General features: G+C 47.0%; 1 protein-coding gene, 1 long non-coding RNA gene and 1 other non-coding gene across 5 annotated transcripts in view; 1 reads left to right on the top strand and 2 right to left on the bottom strand.

The window, feature by feature from the left end:
- The window catches only part of HNF4A (hepatocyte nuclear factor 4 alpha), a 79,463-nt gene that overhangs the window by 36,705 nt on the left and 16,645 nt on the right, over positions 1-26,113 (bottom strand). The gene's annotated exons all lie outside the window — the stretch shown is intronic.
- Positions 1,962-25,183, top strand: LOC118153607 (uncharacterized). The gene is made up of 2 exons (XR_008481318.2): positions 1,962-2,168; positions 23,639-25,183. It is a non-coding gene; the product is annotated as an uncharacterized LOC118153607 (long non-coding RNA).
- Positions 12,102-12,208, bottom strand: LOC118154194 (U6 spliceosomal RNA). The gene has a single exon (XR_004744087.1). It is a non-coding gene; the product is annotated as a U6 spliceosomal RNA (small nuclear RNA).

Raw genomic sequence — 26,113 nt, 5'->3', positions numbered from 1 at the left:
GAAAAAGAAAGTAACTTCATAACCCCCTCCAATGAGGAAGAACATGATCCCGACAAGGCTCAGATGCTTTCATATGAGCACATAGTAAATACAGCAAGTCACAGAGCAGATGTCACAGTATTGGTTTGGTTTTTATTTCTATGCTTATAAAAAAATAAGCTTCTTTCTGTGGACTGATGTGAGCCTGTGGGTGTTGGTCTCTGGTCCTGTACACCAGTGACTGTTTATATTCCAAGCCCAGGGCCAGCAGTCTGAACAAAGCAAGTTATTATTTCGAAGCCCCAGTTACTCTTTCTGTAAAATGGGTCTAACTTGTAGTTCATTGTAAAGATTAAATGATGGAGTGAATAAGGTTCTTAGCCCCCCTTCCTCCTGACTTCTCTTTAGGGGAAAAAAACCACAGACGTTGAAGTCAGATAGACCTGGGTTAAAATCCAGGCAGTGTCCATGTACCAAACTCTGCGGCCTCAACTTCTACCTTTCTCAGCTTTAGTTTCAGCATCAGAAAAAGTGGGTTGGCACCTTCTTCGTAGGGATGGTTCAAGCATTAAACAACTGGATGTAGGCGCACAGTACAACAGTAGCAGTTACTGTCATTGGTCATTGACTCCATGACACACTGGCCACATAATCAGTCGGAATCAGGACCCCTGCTTAGGACAGCTCCAGGTACTGCACACCCAGCCATGAACAAGCTCTGGCCTCAGTGCCATCGACTTAGCAGCCGTTCTTTACCTCTGCTCACCTGCTTTGGGCTGTCAGGCCCCAGCTCAAGAGGCAGCAGATCCTGGGAGATAGCAAAGGACCTCGGAGCTCACCGAGCAATCCAATTGAGATGGGAAGGAGGGATTGCCCTGGGCAGCCTGCAGTCAGGGAGGCAGGAGAAGAGAGCTCGTGCCTCTGCTGTGGACAGTGGTAAGGGCGCTGCCGCTATGAGCCACATTGTTTCTCTTTTTCATTTCAATAAGGTCTAATATTTACAGAGAAATTTTGTGCTAGCCTTGGTGCCAAAAGCCTTCTACTCTTCTCATATTATCTGCCCATTGAGATAGGGGCTATTGTCGTCCCCATTTCTTCGTTGTTTTTTTTGAGATGGAGTTTCGCTCTTGAGCCCAGGCTGGAGTGCAATGGCATGTTCTCGACTCAGTGTAAACTTGGCCTCCCGGGTTCAAGCGATTCTCCTGCCTCAGCCTCCCGAGTAGCTGGGATTACAGGCATGCGCCACCATGCCTGGCTAATCTTGTATTTTTAGTAGAGACAGGGTTTCTCCATGTTGGTCAGGCTGGTCTCGAACTCCTGACCTCAGGTGATCTGCCCACTTTGGCCTCTCAAAGTGCTGGGATTACAGACGTGAGCCACCACACCCGGCCTGTCATCCCTATTTTAAAAATGACAAAATTGAGGCTCAGAGAGGTGAAGTGATTTGCCCAAAACCACACAGCTCATAAGGGAGGGGCTGTCATTTGAACCCGAGTCCTGACTCCAGAGCTTGAGGGCTTTGCCCCTCTATGCCCTACTTGGATCATGACTCCTGGAATCCCAGAAAGGACTTCAGAATTCTAGGGCACTGGGGCTGGTGGCTTCACTGCCTTGGTCTTGCAGGGGAACTCGGGGACCTGAGAAGTAAAGCACCTTGTCCCTGGGCACAGGCAAGGTAGGTGCAGGGGCATCCTCCACACGCCTGGCCTCCCCAGGGCTGCCCGGCACCTTCGCTTCCCCTGGGTGCTCACCACCCCGCTATCTCCGGTCTTGTCTTCCCCACCTGCCACTCCAGGAGCAGTGTAGGGAAAACTGGAACTTATCAAGACAAAGAACAAAAGTCGTGGAGGAAAGAAGCCAAGAGCCATCTCCACTGTGGGGTAGGGCCCTTCAGTTTCGCCCCTTTGAAATTTCAAATTCCAGTTTGTGGACAAAGTCCTAACTATCTCACAATATAGGTCCCCAACCACTGACCAAACTCCAGTCCAGGCAGCCACCCGGCCCGAGGCTGGCCTGGCCTTGCTGCTTCCTTTAGCGGCTTCCAGGGTCCAGGAACAGGGGGTCTGGGCCACCTAGGGGCTTTGTCACAGCCACAGCCACCCCACAGGACCCCTGTCTCCCACCTGAGAGGACAGCCCTCTTCCTGGAGCTGGGATCTGGCGCTTGCTGATACCAACAGCGGATACCAGGTAGGTCCCTTCCCTTTCTCTTCCCTGAACTCCTAAAATGCTGCTCACACCACCCTCTGCACCTTGGGCGCAGGCCACTGTGGCTTAATCAAATCAGACACCCACAAAACTTCAAGACCGGAAGGGATGCCTTGGCTAACCCACCCATTTTGTGGATAGAAACACTGAGGCCATCAGGGGAACAGTAGCTGGCCACAGACTGAACCATAGACTTGGGGCCCAGACGTGGGGCCGCTCAGGGAGCCTCAGAGGGTGAAAGGGACTTGCTGAAAGCCACGCAGTGGCGGTGGGGTGAGCGTCATCTTAACAATGAGCCCTTTCTGCCTCATCGCAACCCTCATGAGCCCTGGTAGCACCTCCTACCGACCGTGAGTGGCACTGTGTTTGTTCACCCCATGACGGATGGCCACTGGGTTGCCACAGGAGTATTTCCAAGAGGAAGATGAGGGAGCTCAGGGCTGAAGGCCAGTGGGTTTGGAAGGAAGCAACATTCATGTGGTTAACTGATAACTGGGCCCCATCCCTGGGCCTCGACTGGCCTCCTTCCTCCCTCCCTCTCCTCAAGCCTGATTAAGACCAACTTACCCAGCTGCTAATCATTGCTGAGCCTGTTGATTTTGCCTTAAAAAATTAACTGGGCATGAGTTTGCGGTTTTGCTCACCCCTAACCCTGAAAAGGCCTGGGTGGGCAGGAGGCCTCCAGGGTTATGCAAGAGGCCGCTGGCCTCCCAATGCATATCCCATGGCCACCTCGGCTGCCCTCCAAAGAGGAGGTTTTGCTCAAGAGTCAACAGTCTGCTTGTTCCCCCTGTGCTGGGTCCTGAGCAAATTTGCTCTGTTACCAAAGAGAGATAAAGGCAGCTGGGGGAGAGCTTTCCAAACAGGGATGGGAAGCGGCAGCTTTGAGCTTAGGGTTCTAGAACTCTGCAGTGTCAGAGCTGGGAGAATCTTTGGGAGGATGTGGGATGGGCTTGTCAAGCCGCGTTCCAAGGCTCCCAGCAGCTACATAGTATGTAACCACAGATCCAGCTTCAACCCACGACTCCCTTTAGTGTGTAATCTTCCTTAAGATCTTATCTGAAGGTTGGAAAACCACTGATGCAGCTTCATCCCCTCGTTGCACAGATGGGGAGATGGAGACCAGAGGGGGAAGTGACTTGTCCAAGGACCGAAGGTCACCTGGGTATTCTGGGCTGCAGCAAGCATGGGAATATATGGTGGGCTCTCTATGGACCTGAGCGATGGCTGGAAGGACACTGGTGAACAAGATGGCTCTGCAAATGCCGTGCCATGCTGTTCTCCCCTCCTCCCAGGGCTGGCTGGAAGCAGAGAGGTGCCTGAGAGCCACTGGAAGGCCCACGTCACGGGACTCCACCTGGCTCTGTGTCCCATGGGCCCTGTGAGGATGTGAGCAGCAGCCATGTGCTGCAAACCAGAGACTACAATTATGATCCCTCTCAGCCACGTCCTGTCTCTGGAGGCAACCGGCCCCGGAGAAAGATGCAGAGCCCTGCCCTGACTCTTTCAAGCTCTCCGAGCCTCAGTTTCTTCACCTGTAAATTGGGAATAATACTACTTAACTTCTAGGGTTGTCATGAGAACACAAATGGGGCAGAATATACACATTGATCATCAGGGCCAATGGCTATGCAGCTGTTTCAGGGACTTTGCACCGGTTCCTTCCTTGATCCTCCCAGCCACTCTGGGAGGGAGGCAACATTTTTACCATCATTTTACACACCAGAGGCACAGAGAGGTTGAGTTATATACCCATGCTCACACAGCTGATGAGAAACAAGAAGTAGAATTGGAACCTGGGCAGTGTGGCTCTAGAGCCTGTGCTCCTAACTCTGGGGTTACCCTACCCTTCCAGGGTTGCCACATGGTAAGTGCCAGTGAGAGGTGGCCGGGAGAAGGGCAGAGAGCAGGGCACTGTGGGAGATGCTGACTGCAAGGTCTGGAGAATGATCAGGAGGACTTGGGCCTGTGTGGGTGGGGCGTCCCTGCGGGCTGCCTCCTGCCAGGTGGCTTGTGACATCTGGGCCGAGGGTGGTGTTGTCCTCCTGTTTATGTTCCTGAATTTATCTGCAGGGGTGACCTTGGAAATTAGATGTGGCCTTCCCAGACCTTGCGGGGCCTGATGGTTGATGGTAGTCACCCCTGCCTGACCCAGACTCTGGTTTGGGGAGTGAGGGAGGAACCCACATCCCGGAAGCCACCCTCAGTCTCCCCAGACTCTTGTTCTGAGAGGCCCCAGGGATTTTCCAGGTCACTAAGGTGAGGTGTTTTGAAGTCCTGAGGCTGAGGCCAGAGTCACTGCCATGTACAGTTGTGCAGGTTGCTCACTGCACAAAGGTTTTCCAGTCAAGAGGGTAAGTGGGGGTGGAAATCCAGCCCTTGTTCCACTTGCCAAGCCAAGTACCCATGGAGCTCTGCCTGCCCAGAGTGGGATGCCTTTTTCTTATTTGCACAAGGGCTTCATGTGAGCTGCTGGGTGCCCTGCCCCAGCTCTGGTTCCAGCCACTGTGTGTCCTTGGGTAAGGTCATTTCCCTCCCCAGCCTTGGTTTCCCACTGGTGAAGTTTTGTCAAATATAAAGCAGACTCAACCCTTAAGGTGAAACAGAATCATCTTACGCCTGTAATCCCAGCACTTTGGGAGGCTGAGGCAGGTGGATCACGAGGTCAGGAGATGGAGACCATCCTGGTCAACATGATGAAACCCCGTCTCTACTAAAAACACAAAAAATTAGCTGGGCATAGTGGCGCGTGCCTGTAGTCCCAGCTGCTCAGGAGGTTGAGGCAGAAGAATTGCCTGAACCCAGGAGGCGGAGGTTGCGGTGAGCCGAGATCACGCCATTGCACTCCAGCCTGGGTAACAAGAGTGAAACTCCATTTCAAAAAAATATATATATATACAGATATTGACCAAACATGGTGGCTCACACCTGTAATCCTAGCACTTTGGGAGGCTGAGATGGGAGGATTGCTTTGAGCCCAGGAGTTGGAGGCCAGCCTGGACAACACAGTGAGACCCTATGTCTATTTTGTTTTAGACAGAGTTGTGCTTTTATTGCCCAGGCTGGAGTGCAATGATGCAATCTCGACTCACCACAACCTCTGCCTCCCAGGTTTGAGCAATTCCCCTACCTTAGCCTCCTGACAGCTGAGCTGGGATTACAGGCAGGCACCACCACACCTGGCTAATTTTGTATTTCTAGTAGAGACGGGGTTTCTCCATGTTGGTCAGGCTGGTCTTAAACTCCCAACCTCAGGTGATCCACCCACTTCAGCCTCACAAAGTGCTGGGATTATAGACGTGAGCCACCACACCCAGCCCCTGTGTCTATTTTTAAAAAAGATATTTCAAATTAAAGACAGATGCCCAGTCCTATCACAGACCAATGATCAAATCTTAGGATAGGGGTGGCGAGGCACCAGGCAACTGTATTTTTGGGCAGCCAATATCGAGACCCACTGTAGGAGGGCTTGAAATTTGAAGCTGGAAAGTCTTTGTTGGCATCCAAGTTCTACCACTTACTATAACTTACTACTCAAAACTGCAGTGAGGCTCGGTTTTCTCATCTGTTAAGTGGGAATGATGACAGCTTCCTCACAAAATCCAAATGCCAATTAAATGAGATAATGTTCAGACAGTGCTTGGCACCGTGTTCCCCAGGTAGGAAGCTCCTGGTTCTTGCTACCAAGACTATTATTATTGTTATAGGCTATTTGACGTTGACAAAATAAAGGACCTTTCTAGGCCAAGGATTCAGTGACTTGAAGACAGGCCTCTGTTCCTTTGAGTCAGTTTCTAGTGGCTGCACGACTGTCATATTATTGAGATATGTGTTATTATTATTTAATATCTTAATTTGTTGACGTCTTTCCATTTCGTTTTGAATTGGTACGACATTCACATGGTTCAGAATCAAAACATAAAAGGTGTAAATTGAGAAGTGTTGCTTTCAGCCCTTCTCCTGTTCACCTGTTCTCCCCGACTTCCTCACTACGGGGGACCATGTCCTTTACAGATGTATCGGCCAAGGTTTCTTTATACAGACCAAGCAGCACGTAAGATCATACATGAGTAGCCTCTGCCTCTTACACAGTTCTGTATCTCGTTTGTTTCATTTAGTATCACAACTTGGAGATTTTTCCATAGCAGCTGAGAGCAATCTTTGAGGAAGGAAGGGTTATTGTCTCCCATCACAGGTGAGGAAACTGACATCATTTTCCCAGTGAGCCAAAGCAATGGTGTTAGAACCGCCTCTACCTGGCTCCAGAGCTGGTGTTTATGCCCATGCACTGATGTGGCCTTCCACAAAACCCAGCCCAGAGAGCTTTGGGCATGCAGGCCTGGTCTTCTCAGGACAAGAGGTGGGGAGGGGGCTGTCAGGGTCCTCACTGTGTCTGGATCCAGAAACCCCAAAGAGAGGATGAAGTGTGGAACAAAGAATGTCCCAAGTCATCCAGATAGGGACCTAAGAGAGGGTGTCCCCTGGATGGAACAGTGGGGACCTGGTGGCTGTGCCTGCCAGCACTAGAAAATGTGCCAGGAACTCTCTGCCAGCCTCAGGTCATGCAGGTGGCATGCAGGGGAAGTTAGGAGGAGGATGAGAGGGAGGGAGGGAAGCGGGCTGAAGAGACAGGCCCCGGGAGCAGGAGACGAAGGGGACCCCATGCCTGGAGCTCAGGGAGGAGGATTTGAAGGCAGAAGTGACAATGAGATTTTAACTGCTGGTTTTCTGCTCAGGGAACTGCAGGGTTCCCTCTGGATCCTTGACCTGCTTTGGTTCACTGACTCACTGACTTTGGTCAAGTCATTACCCCTCTCCGTGCCTCAGTCTTCCCAGCTGCAAAATGGGAGGGATTAGAGATCTGGTCTTTAGGCGGCCTTGGAGTACCCCTAAGACTCCACGGGGCTCCTCTCACCTTGTTGAGGGCATCTGGATCCTCCGTCTTTGATCAGAACGTCATTCACCCATCAGGGCCCTGGCCGTTCCTGGGTCAGGGGATGAGCTCACAAATCCTCCACACTGCGCCCAGTCTGGAATCCTCCCCCTTGGTCCTGTGTCTTTCTCCTACCATCCCATCCTTCCAGGCAGATGTGGAGTCAGGACCATACCTGGTGGGTCCCGGGGGAGGCCCTGGCCCCAGTCCGACATCCTCCTCCTGCTGCTATGGGGTCCCGCACAGTGCAAAACCTCTTCATCCTTGAGGGAGCTCCTGCTGCCCCCCCCCAGCACCCCAGACCCTGCAAGGACTGCTGGGCAGAGTTAATCCCTTAATACTGGTCACAATGAGATTTCAGGGATGGTGGGAGGCGGTCTCCATGGAAACTGCAGACCTGTCCAGGACCCATGCAAGGAATTAGCCCCAGGGCTCTACAAGGGGCTCCTAGAGAGCCAACCCGAACAGGAATGGGAGACGCAGTGGTCTGGACTCCTGGGTCCTGCTCTGGCCTTCCTGTTGTCTCTCTGGAGGGCTTGAAAGAAAACCATAACTCTTGCACTGCTTCAGGATTCTGCTCAACTGGACAGAGCTGTATTCACAGGGAAAGCCCTATCACCTTTCTGAGCCTCGGTTTCTCCATGTCCCTACTGAGGTTGTAATCCTTCACACAGTGGCTTTTCTGGAAGAGTGCAGCCTTCAGAGACTGCCAGACCTGAGTTTGAAGCTAAGCTTTTTCCTCTAAGACTGCAAACGTAGGCAAGGCATTTCACTTCTCTGAGTCTGTTTCCTCATCTGTATGATGGGCACAATAACAGCAACATGGCATCCCTCTTGTGCTTGGCTGGTGGGTGGTAACACCCAGTGAATGTGAGTCTCCTCCTCACCTCTTCCTGACCGTCCTGCTTACACTGCACATTCACCCTCCCCAGCCACCTGCAGCTCCCAGAACCCCATGATCTCAAGCAGAGCTGTGGCCCGTCTTTCTTTGCCTTCTCACCCTCCAAGTCCTATTTCAGTCATCTTCCTTCAGGGAACAGAACTCCAGGCTCCTCCTCTGTCCCCCAACACTGCCCCCAAAGCTTTACATCATCATAGTTTAGTCAGATGGTAGTTAGACCGGTTGTCTGCCTCCTCCATGGGACTATGTCCCATCTACCACTGTATTCCCAGGACCCACTTGATATAAATAGGCTGGATGGATAACTGAGTGAATGAAGGAAGGAAATCATCCATCAAAACATTCAATGTTCATTCAGCACCTTCCACGTGCATCGTTGTGGGTGCTGGAGATGCAGCAGTGAAGACCATGGACAAAATGTCCCCTCCCCAGAGGGCTGCAGATGAGCAAATAAAAATACAGGATACCCAGTTAAATGTGAATTTAAGATACACAAGGAATACTTTGTTAGTATGAGTGTGTCCCAAATAATGCATGGGACCTACTTATACTCTTAAAATGTGCTGTTCATCTCACACTCAGATGAAACTGTGTTCTGTGTTGCAGCGGGCAACCCCACACCCTCCCTCACAGAGCTTGCATTTTGATGGAGAGGCAGGTTGCAGACAGAAGCAAGTAAATACATGAAAAGGGAAGTAAATTACAGACAGTAGTTGCGTGCAGTGAAGACGCACAGCACGATGTGATAGCACCTGGGGACGGGCAGGGGCGAGCCCCTGAGGTAGGGGCCTTTACCTGCACGGGTCATTTTAGCTCCAGTGAGAGGCCACTTTGCAAAGGTTCTTTGAGGATGTTAAAGGGTATGGTGGAGTCTGCTAACTTTGAGAGAAGGACTCTGAAGAAGGCAGGGGGCGCCCCCGAACGGGAGGGGCGGCTGCTAAATCTCACTTGATAGACTCCACAGTTTTGCAACTTGGATCTGGGCCTTCACAAACCTTCGCGAACCCGCAGCCCCACCCCTCGGTTCAGCCAATGTCTTCTGCGCGGCTAGGAGCCAGGGGAAGAGGCCAAAGGAACTGTGCAGAGAAGCGTGGCCACCCGGGCCACAGCTGGGAGCCCTGACACCCTTTCCCGCCCACCTCTTCCCAGGGCGCAGGGCAGGGCCAGCACCGCGCTGGGCCGGCGGGCGTCCGGGAGGAGGCGGCCGAGACGCTCCGCAGTGCTGAGTTTGCGCTCCCCGAGCTCCTCCTGGTGGCCAATGCGGGAACTGTTGTTCAGAAGTTTAGCCTTAGGGACTTCACCAGTCACAGCGGAGGCCACACTGCATCCCACCAATCACAGGCCCAGAAGCACTACGTCTCTCCAAATCCAGAGGAAGCCTGCTCGGTTCGATCACCAGTCGCAGCTCGCTGGGTTCAGTTACCTAGACGAACATCTCCCATCACACACCAGCACGTGGCCGCTGTAGCACTCGTAAGGCAAGATTTTAAAACCACTTCCTAGGCTGGCAGCTGCTGCCCTTCCACCACCTACTAAACTTCTGTTCCCAGCACCTTGTTCCAATGTACAGGGGCCTCTGAGGAAGGTCCCAGGCTTTGTGCCGTTTCCATGTGGAAGCAGATGTCAGCATGTAGGGGCATTTATAATGATCATTAAATGTCATCCCCATTATAAAAATGAAGGTGGGTGTGGTGGTGCATGCCTATAATTTCAGCACTTTGGGAGGCCAAGGTGGGAGGATCGCTGAAGCCCGGGAGTCAGAGGCTGCAGTGAGCCATGATCACACCACTGCACTCCAGTTTGGATGCTAGAGTGAGACTCTGTCTCAATCAAAAAATAAAATAAAATTAATGTGTGGATATGAGAGTGTGGAAAAATTATGACCTTTGTGTTAGACACAGCTGGAGCCCATATACTATCTTTGTGAAGTAAGGCTATTCACTTCCCCTTCCTCGGGCTCAAAAGAGAATAATAGTAATAATAGTAATAATCTATATGTCATATTCCCTCACCCACCTTCTCTCAGTTATTCAAGCCAACGTCCTGCAAGTCACAATCTTGGTGTTGTCCTTCTCTTCCCTTCCGGTTCTTTAGAAAATTCAGTTCTTGGCAACTCCAAACAGTACCTAGCTTTTTCACCGTCTTTCCATCTCCACCCCAGCCTACCTTATGCATTATCTCTGGAGGTCTGCAAAAGTCTTTTCACGTCTTCCTTTTATAAACAAAACCAAACCAAACAAAAACAAAAAAACTTGCCAGGGTGGGGGAGGGGATCTCCCCCACCGCTCACCCCCCACCCCCACCTCTGCCTCGCCCCTTCACTTCTTTTTCCACTGTGGCTCCCCTACCCCCCACTCTTCTTCCAGGGGCCAGGGGTGATCTTGTACAAATGGGCATTGGCTCAGATTCTCTTCTGCTTAAATTTTTACAACTTCCTATGCATTTACAAGAAAACTCATATAACTGCTTTACACTGTGAGGCCATTCACTGACTTGTTTTTTTATCCCTCCAACTCCAACGTCATTCATTCCATGTGCCCCACCCCTATCAGCAGCAGCCTTACTAGCCGTCTTTAAAGTTTTTCTTTTCAGTCTTGGGGGTCTTTGCACCTACTTTGCCCTCTGCTGGAATACATCTTTTGTTTTTAAGATGGAGTTTTGCTCTTGTTACCCAGGCTGTAGTGCAATGGGGTGATCTTGGCTAACTGTAACTTCTGCCTCCCAGGTTCAAGCAATTCTCCTGCCTTAGCCTCCCAAGTAGCTGGGATTACAGGTGCCTGCCATCATGCCCAGCTAAGTTTTGTATTTTTTTTTTTTTTTTAATTTTTTATTGGATTATAGGTTTTGGGGTACATGAGCAGAGCATGCAAGACAGTTGCGTAGGTACACACATGGCAGTGTGCTTTGCTTTTCTTCTCCCCTTCACCCACATTTGGCATTTCTCCCCAGGCTATCCCTCCCCACCTCCCCCTCCCACTGGCCCTCCCCTTTTCCCCCCAATAGACCCCAGTGTTTAGTACTCCCCTTTCTGTGTCCATGTGTTCTCATTTTTCATCACCCACCTATGAGTGAGAATATGCGGTGTTTCATTTTCTGTTCTTGTGTCAGTTTGCTGAGAATGATGTTTTCCAGATTCATCCATGTCCCTACAAACGACACGAACTCATCATTTCTGATTGCTGCATAATATTCCATGGTGTATATGTGCCACATTTTTCCAATCCAGTCTATTATCAATGGGCATTTGGGTTGATTCCAGGTCTTTGCTATTGTAAACAGTGCTGCAATGAACATTCGTGTACATGTGTCCTTATAGTAGAACGATTTATAGTCTTTTGGATATATACCCAGTAATGGGATTGCTGGGTCAAATGGAATTTCTATTTCTAAGGCCTTGAGGAATCGCCACACTGTCTTCCACAATGGTTGAACTAATTTACACTCCCACCAACAGTGTAAAAGTGTTCCTTTTTCTCCACATCCTCTCCAGCATCTGTTGTCTCCAGATTTTTTAATGATCGCCATTCTAACTGGCGTGAGATGGTATCTCAATGTGGTTTTGATTTGCATCTCTCTGATGACCAGTGACGATGAGCATTTTTTCATATGATTGTTGGCCTCATATATGTCTTCTTTCGTAAAGTATCTGTTCATATCCTTTGCCCACTTTTGAATGGGCTTGTTTGTTTTTTTCCTGTAAATCTGCTTGAGTTGTTTGTAAATTCTGGATATCAGCCCTTTGTCAGATGGGTAGACTGCGAAAATTTTTTCCCATTCTGTTGGTTGCCGATCCACTCTAGTGACTGTATCTTTTGCCGTGCAGAAGCTGTGGAGTTTCATTAGGTCCCATTTGTCTATTTTGGCTTTTGTTGCCAATGCTCTTGGTGTTTTGTTCATGAAGTCCTTGCCTACTCCTATGTCCTGGATAGTTTTGCCTAGATTTCCTTCTAGGGTTTTTATCGTGCCAGGTCTTATGTTTAAGTCTTTAATCCATCTGGAGTTAATTTTAGTGTAAGGTGTCAGGAAGGGGTCCAGTTTCTGCTTTCTGCACATGGCTAGCCAGTTTTCCCAACACCATTTGTTAAACATGGAATCCTTCACGAATTTGCGTGTCATCCTTGCGCAGGGGCCATGCTAATCTTCTCTGTATCGTTCCAATTTTAGTATATGTGCTGCCGAAGCGAGCACAGTTTTGTATTTTTTAATAGAAACGGGGTTTCACCATGTTGGTCAGGCTGGTCTCGAACTCATGACCCCAGGTGATCCACCCACCTCGGCCTTCCAAAGTACTAGGATTACAATCATGAGCCACTGTGCTGGCTTGGAATACATTTTAATAAATGTTTAATGGATATTTGTTGGATGAATGAATGAAAAGATCTTTCAGGAGGAACTGATAATGATGTAAACTTCAAGTGCTCAGTGCATAGCAGGTATTCAATGAAAAGGATTCTATGCTTATAGTAGAAATTTTGGAAACTAAAATAAAAATTGGGCTGGGTGTGGTGGCTCATGCCTGTAATCCAAGCACTTTGGAGGCCAAGACGGGCGGATCATCTGAGGTCGGGAGTTCAAGACCAGCCTGACCAACATGGTGAAACCCCGTCTTTAAAAAAATAAATAAATAAATAAAATAAAAATTGAAGATTTAAAAATCACCCATATGCTCCAACATTTAGAAGGGTTCAAACTCTTAATTGTTAACCAGGGTTTCTTGACCTCGGCACTAATGAGATTTGGGCTAGAGAATTCTTTGTGGTGGGGACTGTCCCGTACATCGTCCCTGGCAGCATGTCTGGCCTCTGTCCACTAGATGCCAGCAGCACTTCCCCCTACCCCCAAGGTGTGACAACCAAAATTGTCTCCAGACATTGATAAATGTCCGTCGGGGGTTGAAGTTCTCTATACTGAGAACCACTGTGCTAGGCCTCTACCCTTACAAGAAATTTTCTCTCAGTCATTCAATGCTTCTTAAATCTTGGTGTCCATAAGAATCATCTGGGGCCATTAAAAATTCATATGTCGGCTGCGGGAGGTGTCTCATCCCTGTAATCCCAGCACTTTGAGAGGTTGCGGTGGGCAGATCACTGGAGACCAGGAGTTCAAGACTAGCCTGGCCAACATGGTGAAACCCTGTCTCTACTAAAAATACATGGGCGTGGTGGCACATGTCTGTAATTTCAGAGCTACTTGGGAGGCTGAGGCAGGAGAATTGCTTGAACTCAGGAGGCAGAGGTTGTAGTAAGAGGAGATCGCGCCACTGCACTCCAGCCTGGGCAACAGCCTAAGCGGCAGAGAGACTCCACATCTTAAACAAACAAACGAACAAATAAATAAATAAAGTAGAGACGAGCGTCTTGCTAGGTTGTCCAGGCCTGTCTTGAACCCCTGGTCTCAAGCAAATTCTCCCACTTCAGTCTCAGAAAGTGCTGGGATTAAAGGCGTGAGCCACCAGGCACCTGGCCCAAATGTTTAATGAGCTTCCAGGTATTTCTGATACAAGGCGCCCTCAGACCGCACTTCGAAAACTCCCCCAGGAGGCCTCCTGATCACCAAGCCCTGTGTGAGGCTCCCTACCCACCAGGACCCTCTCCTTGAATTCCTCTCCTTTCCAATTACCCTTTCTCGGATATCTTTTCAAACTAGAGATAGAACCAAACCCTAGCACACCCAAAGCCCAAATTGGCTCACCTCCCTTCAGGGAATAGGCAAAAACAGATCACTGAGTTCAGCTGAAACCACTGAGGAACTACCAGCATCCACCTCCCGACCCGAAAGGACTCCTGAGTTGCAGCCTGGGAGAAGTGTCTGCTCGTCAGAATAATGTCAGACTGTGTTCTTTCTGGGGGATCACACTCCCTTTTCTGGGAACAAATGTTGGCCACTTGGAAGGGTGGGCCACCGCGGTCTAAGTGAGAAAAATCCAATGAGTCATGACTCAGCTTCTAGACCCACCTTTTAGGCTCCCTTACTTAAAGTCTATATAGGCTGTTCTCAACTATTCTATTTCTCTCCTTTCTGGCACATGATGGGATGACATTTTCATGCTTCCTTTGAAATTAAATGTGACCATGTGAGTTGTTTTGGCCAGTGAGATGTGAGCAGAAACAACCTGTGTCACACCTGGGCAGAAGCTTTAAAGGGCCGTGCTGCCCTTGTTGGGGAAGCAAGTGTAGATATGAATCAGTCCACGATGTGGAGCGCCCCCTGCCGACTCCTGCTGGGCATGTATGGTAGGTGAGCAGTTAACGTCAGCTGTTTGAGCCCCTGACACTTGGGGTTGCAAGCCTAACTTCACTTCACTGGACTCAACACCGTCTTTCCAAAGCTTCACTAAGTTTTTTATGACCATTATGATTTTTTTCATATCTGTAACATTTTTCTTACATCAACCCACTTCTTTTTAACTCATTTCTTTTTACTTCAATTTATTTTAGAAAAAATATTACTGCCAAATGAAACAACAGTATCATAAGTAGAAAGCAATGAGAAAATAGACAGAACGAAAGAAACCCTTTTATAAAATCCTGACTTAATACCATTTGCCTTTCAAAGCCTCTAGACCTTTGGCCTTTCTCTATTGGAAAAAAAAAAAAAAAGAGCGGGGGGGAACCCAGGCACAGTGGCTCATGCCTGTAATCCAAGCACTTTGGGAGGCTGAGGTGGGCAGATCACTTGAGGTCAGGAGTTCAAGACAGGCCTAGCCAACATGGTGATACCCTATCTCTACTTAAAATACAAAAATTAGCCTGGCGTAGTGGCCCACACCTGTAATCCCAGCTACTTGGGAGGCTGAGGCAGGAGAATCACTTGAACCTAGGAGGTAGAGGTTGCCATGAGCTGAGATTGCACCATTGCACTCCAGCCTGGACAATGAGAGCAAAACTCTGTCTCAATAAGTAAGTAAGCAAGTAAATAAATAAATAAAATAAACATGGCCTTTTTTTTGAGACAGGGTCTCACTTTGTTGCCCAGGCTGGAGTGCAGTGATGCAATCTTGGCTCACTGCAACCTCTGCTTTCTGGGCTCAGGCAATCCTCCTGCCTCAGCCTCCCAAGTAGCTGGGATGAGAGGTGCATGCCACCACACCAGGCTAATTTTTTGTGTTTTTGGTAGATACTAGGGCTTCGGCATGTTGCCCAAGCTGATCTCGAACTCCTGAGCTCAATCGATCAGCCTGCCTTGGCTTCCCGAAGTGCTGGAATTACAGGGGTGAGCCACTGCACCTGGCAAAGAGGATATGATTTTAAAAAATTATTTACACAGCAATAATAATTATCTAGGAATTCATCTAACAAAAAATTTGTTATGTATTAAAATCATCAAGCTTCGTTAAAACATAAAAGAAGATATTTAAATGAAGACCTATATCAGCTGGGCGCAGTGGCTCATGCCTGGCTGAGGTGGGTGGATCATCTGAGGTCAGGAGTTGGAGACCAGCCTGGCCAACATGACAAAACCCTGTCTCTACTAAAAATACAAAACTTAGCAGGTGTGGTGACACATGCCTGCTGTAATCTCAGCTACTCAGGTGGCTGAAGCAGGAGAATCTCTCGAACCTGGGAGGTGGAGGTTGCAGTGAGCCGAGGTTGTGCCATTGCAGTACAGCCTGGGCAACAGAGTGAGACTGTATCTCAAACAAACAAACAAAAAAAGAGGCTGGGTGCAATAGCTCATGCCTGTAATCTCAGCACTTTGGGAGGCCAAGGTGGACGGATCACCTCAGGTTGGGGTTTTGAGACCAGCCTGGCTAACATGGAGAAGCCCCGTATCTACTAAAAATACAAAATTAGCCAGGTGTGGTGGCGTGTGCCTGTAAGTCCAGCTACTCAGGAGGCTGAGGCAGGGGAATCGCTTGAACCTGGGAGGTGGAGGTTGTGGTGAGCCAAAATCGCACCACTGCACTCCAGCCTGGGCAATAAGAGCAAAACTCCATCTCAAAAAAGGCCTATATAAATGAGAATTATATAAATGTATCATGTTCATGGCAGCAAGATTCATTATGTAAAGATTTCAGTTTTTCCCAAATTAATCAACAAATTCAATGAAATTTCCATTAAAAGCCTGACAAAACAAAGCCAGTTAGCACAGTGCTTGGTAAATAGTAAGCACTCAAAATATGGTAGCTGCTATTATTAAATTCAAGTGGAGACAAATATGCATGAGTCTCTAACCTTTGTTCTATCCTGTTCAGCCTCATCTGTTTATCAATGAGCAAAGAGAAGAGACAAGTTGATTTTAAAGAACAATCATAACATGGAAATGTATTCTATGATGTATAGAGTTATTGCTGCACTGTCCAATATGGCAGCCACTAGACACATAGGTCTATTGAGACCTTGAAATGTGACTAGGCTTGTAAGAGTAGAATATACATTGATTTTGAAGACCTAACAGAAAAAAAAGTATCTCATTAATTATGTTGAAATGATATTATCTATATATTGGATTAAATAAAATATATTATTTAAATTAATTTTAACCTTTCTCCTTTTAGCTCTTTTAAATTTTATTTTGATTTCTTTGTAGAGTCACTCACCATTAAAAAACAATGTTTAAATGTGATTATTGGAAATAGCTAAGTGGGGCAGTATAGAGAGCCTAAAAACAGGTCTGCATGTATTTGAAAGTGGGAGACAAAAGTGATGGCATTACAGACCAGTCAAGAAAGGATGTCCTATTCAATAAATGGTGCTAGATCAATTTATTATCCATGTAAAGAAAGATATAATGGCATCCCTACCTCACACCATACACAAAAATTAATTGCTACAGAATAAAGACCTAAATATGAAAAATAAATCTTTAAAATCTTTTTTCTTTTCTTTTGAGACAGAGTCTTGCTCTGTTTCCCAGGCTGCAGTGCAGTGGCACTATCTTGGCTCACTGCAACCTCTGCCTCCCAAATTCAAGCGATTCTCCTGCCTCTGCCTCCCAAGTAGCTGGGATTATAGGTGTATGCCACCACGCCCAGCTAATTTTTGTATTTTTAGCAGAAACGGGGTTTCACCATGTTGGTCAGACTGGTGAACTCCTGACCTCAAACTCAAGGGATCTGCCCTCCTTGGCCTCCCAAAGTGCTAGGATTTCAAGCATGAGCCACCATGCCCAGCAAAACTTATAGAAAAACTTTAGAATAATATCTCTATTATCTCAGGGAAATGCAAAAATTTTTTTCTTTATTATTATTATTTTTAGGGGGGACAGAGTCTTGTCCTAGGCTGGAATGCAGTAGTGTGATCTCAGCTCACCACAACCTCTGCCTCCTGGGTTCAAACAACTCCCATGCCTCAGCCTCCCAAGAAGATGAGACTACAGGTATGTGCCACCACACCTGGCTAGTTTTTGCATTTTTAGTAGAGATGAGGTTTTGCCATGTTGGCTGGGCTGGCCTCAACCTCCTGGCTTCAGGCAATCTGCCCACTTCGGCCTTCCAAAGTGCTGTGATTACAGGGGTGAGTGACTGTGCCTGGCACGCTGGAAGTTTTTACAGACAAAATATAAAAAGGCTCACTACAATGGCTCATGCCTATAATCCCAATACTTTGAGAGGCTGAGGCAGGAGGATCCCTTGAGGCCAGAAGTTCAAGACCAGCCTGGGCAATGCAGTGAGATCCCATCTCTACAAAAAATAAAAAATTAGTCGGGCATAATGTCACATGCCTGTAGTCCTAGCTGCTCAGGAGGCTGAGGCAGGACGACTGCTTGAGCCCAGGAGTTTGAGGCTGCAGCCAGCTAAGATCATACTACTGCATTCCAGCCTAGGAGACAGAGAAAAACCTGTCCCCCAGCACCCTCAAAAAAGCACAAACTGCAGAGAAGATTATTAAATTTAATAAGCTTATTTACAAATTAAAGTGTAACTATATTAAAATTGAAAACTGTTGTATACCAAAGACCCTCAAACGAGAGTGAAAATACAAGTTGCAGTCTTAAATACAAAGGTATTTTCCGATAATATAACCGAGAAAGGATTAGTATCAAGAATAAATAATTCTGGCACTGCATTGAGAATGGATTATTTCAGTAAATGGGTATGTTGATCACACTGTATTCCATGTAGTGCATTGTTTAAAAATATATGTGGCATTGGGCGTGGTGGCTCACACCTATAATCCCAGCACTTTGGGAAGCCAACGTGAGCGGATCACGAGGTCAGGAGTTCGAGTCCAGCCTGGCCAACATAGTGAAACCCTATCTCTACTAAAAATACAAAAAAAGTAGATGGGCATGGTGGTGGGCACCTGTAATCCCAGCTACTTGGGAGGCTGAGGCAGAAGAATCACTTGATTCTGGGAGGCAGAGGTTGCAGTGAGCCGAGATTGCACAACTGCACTCCAGTCCGGGCAACAGTGTGAGACTCTGTCTCAAAAAATAAAAACAAAAAAAACACACACAAACAAACAAAAACCACATGTAGCCAGTGTGGTGGCTCACGCCTGTAATGCCAGCACTTTGGGAGGCTGAGGCAGGTGGATCACCTGAGGTCAGGAGTTCAAGACCAGCCTGGACAACATGGTGAAACCCTATCTCTATGAAAAATACAAAAATCAGCTGGGTGCAGCAGTGCATGCCTGTAATCCCAGTATTCAGGATGCTAAGGCAGAAGAATCACTTGAACCCAGGAGGCAGAGGTTGCAGTGAGCTGAGATAGCACCACTGCAACTCTGGCCTAGGTGACAGAGTGAGACTCCATCTCAAAAAAAATAAAAAAAAATACATGCATGAAAAATGTTTCTAAGAGTGCTAAAAAATGCCTACAAATTTTGATAAGGAAAAATAAATAATGGTCAAATATATGAACAAGCACACTCATAATGACAAGAAGAGCCTCTCCTTCTCTAATAAGAGAGGAAATGCAACTTTGAAAGTGAAGTATAATCTTACATTCAGTATCTTAAAAATGCAAGTGCTGCTGAGGTTGTAGAGCAACCAGAACTCTGGAACTATTGTTTGAGGTGGAAGCTGGTAGTCAAGATTGAGCAATTTAGCATCTTAAAACTGATGACACCCACTGTCCAGGACACAGAAATTCCAACTCTACGTGTTACCTAGAGAAACTCTCATCCACGGGTATAAGAATGTCTTTGGAGCATGGTTTGAGATAGTGACAAACTGGAAACAAATCCATTGTCAAAAAAAATAGAGTAGGCCGGGCACAGTGGCTCAAACCTGTTATCCCAGCACTTTGGGAGGCTGAGGTGGGCCAATCTCTTGAGGTAAGTAGTTCAAGACCAGCCTGGCCAACATGGTGAAATTCCATCTCTACTACTAATAATATGAAAATTAGCTGGGCATGGTGGCAGGCACTTGTTATCCTAGTTACTTGAGAGGCTGAGGCAGTAGAATCGCTTGAATTCAGGAGGCGGAGGTTAAAGTGAGCCAAGATTGTGCCACTAGACTCTAGCCGGAGTAACAGAGTGAGACTCTGTCTTCAAACAAACAAACAAACACAACGGAATAAATATACTCGAGGTATATGTAGACACTATTTTATTTTATTTTTTGTTATTTCAACTTTGTTTTTTACCTGCCTCCCGGATTCAAGCGATTCTCATGCCTCAGCCTCCTAAGTAGCTGGGATTCCAGGTGCCTGCCACCAAGCCTGGCTAATTTTTGTATTTTCAGTAGAGACAGCGTTTCACCATGTTGGTCAGGCTGGTCTCAAACTCCTGACCTCAACTGATACCCCTGCCTCAGACTCTCAAAGTGCTGGGATTACAGGAGTGAGCCATTGTGCCTGGCCAAATGTGTTTTTAAACATTGCCTGGCCCGTTATTTCAACTTTTATTTTAGAATCAAGAGGTGCATGTACAGGTTTGTTACAAAGGTATATTGCATGATGCTGAGGTTTCCAGTATGAAAGAATTCATCACCCAGTTAATGAGCACAGTACCCAATAGAAAGTTTTTCAACCTTTGTCCCCTTCCCTCCTTCACCCTTTTGGATTCCCCAGTGTCTCCTGTCACCATCTTTATGTCCATGTTCACCCAATGCTTAGCTCCCACTATAGGCGAGAACATACGTTATTCGGTTTTCTGTTTCTGCATTAGTTTGCTTAGGATAATGGTTTCCAGCCATATCCATGTTGCTGCAGAGGACATGATTTTATTCTTTTTTTATGGCTGCATAGCACTTCATGGATACACAGCATTTTCTTTATATTTTATTTTCTTTTTTGATATAGACAGGGTTTCATCATGTTGCCCAGGCTGGTCTTGAACTCCTGGGCTCACGTGATTCACTTGCCTTGGCCTCCCAAAGTGCTGGGATTACAGGCATGAGCCACCACACCCAGCCTGGCTGACAAGGCAGAACCCCATCTCTACTAACAATAATACGAAAATTAGCTGGGCATGGTGGCAGGCGCCTATAATCCCAGCTACTTGAGAGGCTGAGGCAGGAGAATCACTTGAATTCGGAGGCAGCATTTTAAATGAGTGATCTGGTGCAACTTGTATCATCATGAAAAGATCCAGAAACCCATTATGAGGCGTAATGAAAGGAATTTGCTGCAGGATATATACAGTATATCATTAAAATACATTTTCCAAATAAGCAAAGTATGTTACTTTGGGATCAGGAAGACAAGGAGCTTCAACTCTTAAGTGTAATGTTTAATTTGTCATTAAAACAAACAAACAAAATCCAAAGAAAGCAGAGTCATGTAGTAATATCTGACAAAACTGAGTGGTGGAGACATCAATGTTCTTAATGTTATTCTCTATACTTTTCTTCATGTTTCTAATATTTCTTTAAAAAAAGAAGAAATGGGATTTATAAAGTCAACCATCTTCCTACATACAAGCTACAATTTGGTAATATACTTTTAAAACTCAGCCTGGCACGGTGGCTCATGCCTGTAATCCCAGCACTTTGGGAGACTTGAGGTGGGTGGATCATGAGGTCAGGAGTTTGAGACCAGCCTGGCCAATATGGTGAGACCCTATCTCTACTAAAAATACAAAAATTAGCTGGGCACGGTGGTGGTCGCTTGTAATCCCAGCTACTCGAGAGGCTGAGGCAGGAGAACTGCTTGAACCTGAAAGGCAGAGGTTGCAGTGAGCTGAAGATTGCATCATTGCACTCCAGTCTGGGTGACAGAGCAAGACACTGCCTCAAAAAAAATTTTTTTTAATCATACAAGTTGCATAATGACAACAATTTGCACAATGACAAGCAACTGTGGAAAAAAATCTAGAAACCTATGTTTTAAAAGCAACTAGGAGTCTAAGGTATAGCATTTCCCTGTCTGAGAGCAGGAAGGGCTTGAATAGGTGTTAATGTCCTTCAACGGGCTCTTGAAACTAACTCAGGGCCCTACACGCTGCAGGCATTTCTTGGAGTAGCCAAGGCATTGTCATGTGTCAAGAACTCTGAGGGCCGGGTGAGGTGGTTCACACCTGTAATCCCAGCAATTTGGGAGGCAGAGGCAGGCAGATCACCTGACTTCAGGAGTTTAAGACCACGTGGCCAACATGGAGAAACCCTGTCTCTACTAAAAATATAAAATTAGCCAGGAGTGGTGCTGCACAACTGTAATCCCAGGTACTCAGGAGGCTAAGGCAGAAGAATCGCTTGAACCTCGTAGGTAGAGGTTGTGGTGAGCCAAGATCGCACCATTGCACTCCAGCCTGGGCAACAAGAGTGAAACTCCATCTCAAACAAACAAACAAACAAACAGCAACAACAAGAAAAACTCTGAGAAGTTCTCGGATAATATTTGTGCAGCTTTCTTTACTTCAGCAGTTTTCAAACATGTAACAATAGACTCCTTCTTGTCTGAGGGGAGCTGCCTCAGGAAAGGCTGCCCTAACAGCCTCAAAGTTCCCTCCAACTCCCACAGTCCACCATTCTAGTCTCGGCTCCGCTACTAATTTACTGTGTGACTGGCTGAATCACCTTTCCTCTTGGGGCCCCGGTGTGCTGCTGAAATAAATCAGAGATGATACCAACAATGCAAAAACATTCCATGCTCATGGATTAGAAGGATTAATATCATTAAAATGTTCATGCTGCCCAAAGCAATCTACAGATTCAATGCTATTCCCCTCAAACTACCAACATCATTTTTCACTGAAGAAAGAACTATTCTAAACTGTGTATGGAACCAAAAAAAGAATCCAAATAGCCAAAGCAATCCTAAGCAAAAAGAATAAAGCTGGAGGCCAGGCGTGGTGTCTCATTCCTGTAATCCCAGCACTTTGGGAGCCTGAGGCAGGCGGATCACCTGAGGTTGGGTGTTCAAGACCAGCCTGACCAACATGGTGAAATCCCGTCTCTACTAAAAATACAAAATTAGCCAGGCATTATGGTGCACGCCTATAATCCAAGCTACTCGGGAGGCTGAGGCAGGAGAATCGCTTGAACCCAGGAGGCGGAGGTTGCAGTGAGCCAAGATCGTACCATTGCATTGCAGCCTGGGAGACAGAGTGAGACCGTTTCTAAATAAATAAAACAAAATAAAAATTTTAAAAAGTTTAATTAAAAAATGGGCATGTATAGTTTGAACTACAGGATCTCTTACCTTTTCCCAGCTGTGAAACCTCATGTTGGACTGCACATTTAGGGGCTTATTTAGGGGTTTAGTTTTATTTCTCCTCCCCCACTTAACTGTTTCTTACTTAACTAAAGCAGGTTCATGGTAGAGGAATTACAAAATGCAGAGAAGAATGATAAAACAGAATTAAATCGGGCTGGGTGTGGTGGCTAACACTTATAATCCCAGTGCTTTGGGAGGCCAAGTTGGGAGGATCATTTCAGGGTAGGAGTTTGAGACCAGCCTGGGCAACACAGTGAGACCCTCATCTCTACAGAAAATTTTAAAACTTTAAAAAATTAAAAAGAAAAAGTTAGCCAGGCATGGTGGTGTGTGTCTGCGGCCCTGGCTACTTGTGAGGCTTAGGTGAGAGGATGGCTCGAGCCCGGGAATTTGGGGCTGGAGTGCTTTTTGACTATGCCACTGCACTCCAGCCTGGTGACACAGCAAAACCCTATCTCTTAAAAACAAATCAAATTATTCCGAATGCCACTTTGGGCTCTTTATAATGATAGCTGACATTTACAGAGCCTTTATGTGCAAAGCGTGGTGCTAGGATATCTCGTTTAACTTCTCGCTGAGGTGCAAGTCAAGTCTATTCTTTTTTTTTTGATATGGAGTTTCACTCTTGTTACCAAGGCTAGAGTATGGCAATGGCCCGATCTTGGCTCACTGCAGCCTCCACATCCTGAGTTCAAGTGATTCTCCTGCCTCAGCCTCCTGAGTAGCTGGGATTACAGGCATGCACCACACCCAGCTAATTTTGTATTTTTAGTAGAGCCATGTTGGTCAGGCTGGTCTCGAACTCTCGACTTCAGGTGATCGGCCCGCCTCGGTCTCCCAAAGTGCTGAGATTACAGGCGTGAGCCACTGAGACTGGCCCATTCCTATCCTCATTTTACAGATGAGGAGACTGAGGGTCAGAGAGGTAAAGTCACCTGTCCAAGGTTATACTGTGGTTGTAGCTCTAACCAAAGCCCTTCTGACTGCAGCACAAATTCTCAGCCACTACCGTATTAGCCCCTTATTTGAAGGCGTCTTTGTCACTGCCAAGATTCTTTTTCCTCCCGGCCCCCCAGGTCTTCAAGATTTTCTCATCTCATCTCCCCAGAGGAGCCACGACATCATCTCCTTCCAAAACAAAGTCAGAACCTTCACTGTAGACGGACCAGTGTTCTTCCCCCAAACTCAGTCCAGCTTATCTCCAGAAAAACTATATGACTCGCCCTGGAGAAGAGAAAAAAAAGCCTCTCCCCACCAACTTCACCCCACAAATCACTGGATTTGAGGCTGGAGACAGAAGAATTGAACGTGTGCTTAAGTTTCAAATTGACTATTGTTTTATGTGAATGTCTGATAAAGAAAATACAATGGCTGCCAGCTGGGGGCTGGGAGTGAGATTTCCCATGCGGAGAATTCTAAAAGACGTGCCTGGAGTTCTGGAGTCTGGATCCTCTGGACAGACAGGTGGAGACACCAAAGGTAATTGTGGGGTGGGGAGAAGACATCAACCCAAGAGATTTGACTGCGTTTGGTCTATGCAAGAATGGAAAATGGAGGCAGAATGAGTTAGCAGCAAGCTTGTATGCTGCTGTAGAATCCAAGGGGCTTGGCCAGTGCCGGCCAATCAAAGTAGAACGTGAGCCACAGACAATTTACGCCGTTCTTGTAGTTGCTTAAAAACATGGTAAATCTATGAAACAGAAAGATTGTTCATGCAGGTAAATGAACTTCTCTTTGGTCTCAGTGATCAGGGATCCCAAATTCAATCGCCCTCAATACCCAAAGAAGTAACTGAAATAAGTGGAACAGATAGGGTGTGAGCAAAGTTCACACATTCCCATAAGAAAAGCTATGCAGCAAACATATTGATGTATGTTCATTAATAAGTTTCAGTGTGGGGACACTAAGGCATAGTGGAGACTATGGCAAATCAGAGGAAGCTGCGTATCTAAAGTAGCTCCCGGAGATTGCTGCTTCATGGGGTATCAGTGTTGCTAGAGCTTTCACTTTTTTGAAAGGAGGTGAAAGTTGGAATTTTTTTTTTTTTTTTTGACGGGGTTTTGCTCTGTCATCCAGGCTGGAGTACAGTGGCATGATCTTGGCTCATTGCAACCTCCACCTCCTGGGTTCAAGAGATTCTTCTGCCTCAGCCTCCTGAGTAGCTGGGACTACAGGCAGGTGCTGCCATGCCTGGCTAATTTTTGCATTTTTAGTAAAGATGGGATTTCACCATGTTGGCAAAGCTGGTCTCGAACTCCTGATCTCATGATCCACCTGCCTCAGCCTCCCAAAGTGCTGGGATTACAGGCATGAGCCACAGTGCCTGACCCCTAGTTTTTTTAAAATTTAATCTTTAAAATGAGATTGCACCACTGCAAACCAGGCTGGGCGACCGACGGAGACTCCATCTCAAAAACAAAAACACAAAAACACAAAAACACCTAGGCGGAATGGATCTTCACCTCTGGTCTCCTTTAAACCCTTGACCATGTTTAAAAGAGGAGGAAACTGAGGTTCGGAGTGGTTAAATACATTCCCATCTCAAAGAAGATCAAGAACTGTCTCTTTAGGTTTCTATTCCAGGTCATTTCTGCTATGAAATAAAACAAACATGGAGTTTTTGCTGTTCTTATTGAGAGTTTACTAGATGGCAGGTTCTGTGCAGGACGTATTAGGAAAACCCCACAAAGCACGGACACTTTTTGATGCCCGGTTTAGAGAGGGGGTAAGAAGCCTCAGAAAAGTGGGGTAAACTGCACCAGATCATGCAGTGGGGCTTGAATCTGTGTCTACATTTGATTACCAGATTCTAGATGCTTCTTGCTACATCCCCTTCTACCCAACCAGGCTGAGGAAACTCAGAAACCAAGAAGCTGGGTGGTTTTCACCCTGAGGCTCCAGAGGGGGCAGCCTCTGTGCCTCTGCCCTTGCTTTCACCCAGGCACCTCCGTGTGTCATTGCTGTGAAGGGGCTGCTGGGGAAAATTCTGTTTGAAGGAAGCCTTCACTGCCTTTTTTTTTTTTTTTGAGATGGAGTCTTGCTCTGTTGCCCAGGCTGCAGTGTAGTGATTTGATCTCAGCTCACTGCAACTCCTGCCTCCTGGGTTCAAGCAATTCTTATGCCTCAGCCTCCAGAGTAGCTGGGACTACAGGCATGCACCATCCTGCCCTGCTAATTTTTGTATTTTTAGCAGTGATGGGGTTTTACCATGTTGGCCAACCTGGTTTTGAACTCCTGACCTCTGATAATCTGCCCACCTCGGCCTCCCAAAGTGATGGGATTACAGGCTTGAACCACCGCACCTGGCCCTTCACTGCCTTTTAAAAAACTGTTTGAAAGCCACTAATCTGCCATAGCCTCCTAACTTATAAGTGAGGAAGCTAAGACCTACAGATGGCAGAGACCCTGTGCATGTCAAGACTAGAGCTGGGACCACAGCCTGGGTCTCCTTGCTCCAACCCTGTAGGCAGCTGAGTTCACCTGGGAAGCTGCCTGGGGAGCACCCAGGCCTCCCTCCAGCTTCTCTGGCTCTTCCCAGGACAGGGCGCCCT

Source organism: Callithrix jacchus, chromosome 5 (assembly GCF_049354715.1).
Source record: "Callithrix jacchus isolate 240 chromosome 5, calJac240_pri, whole genome shotgun sequence".
Classification (NCBI taxonomy): domain Eukaryota; kingdom Metazoa; phylum Chordata; class Mammalia; order Primates; family Cebidae; genus Callithrix; species Callithrix jacchus.
Note: the sequence above shows the minus strand (reverse complement) of the source record. Positions and strands in the feature narration are given on the sequence as shown.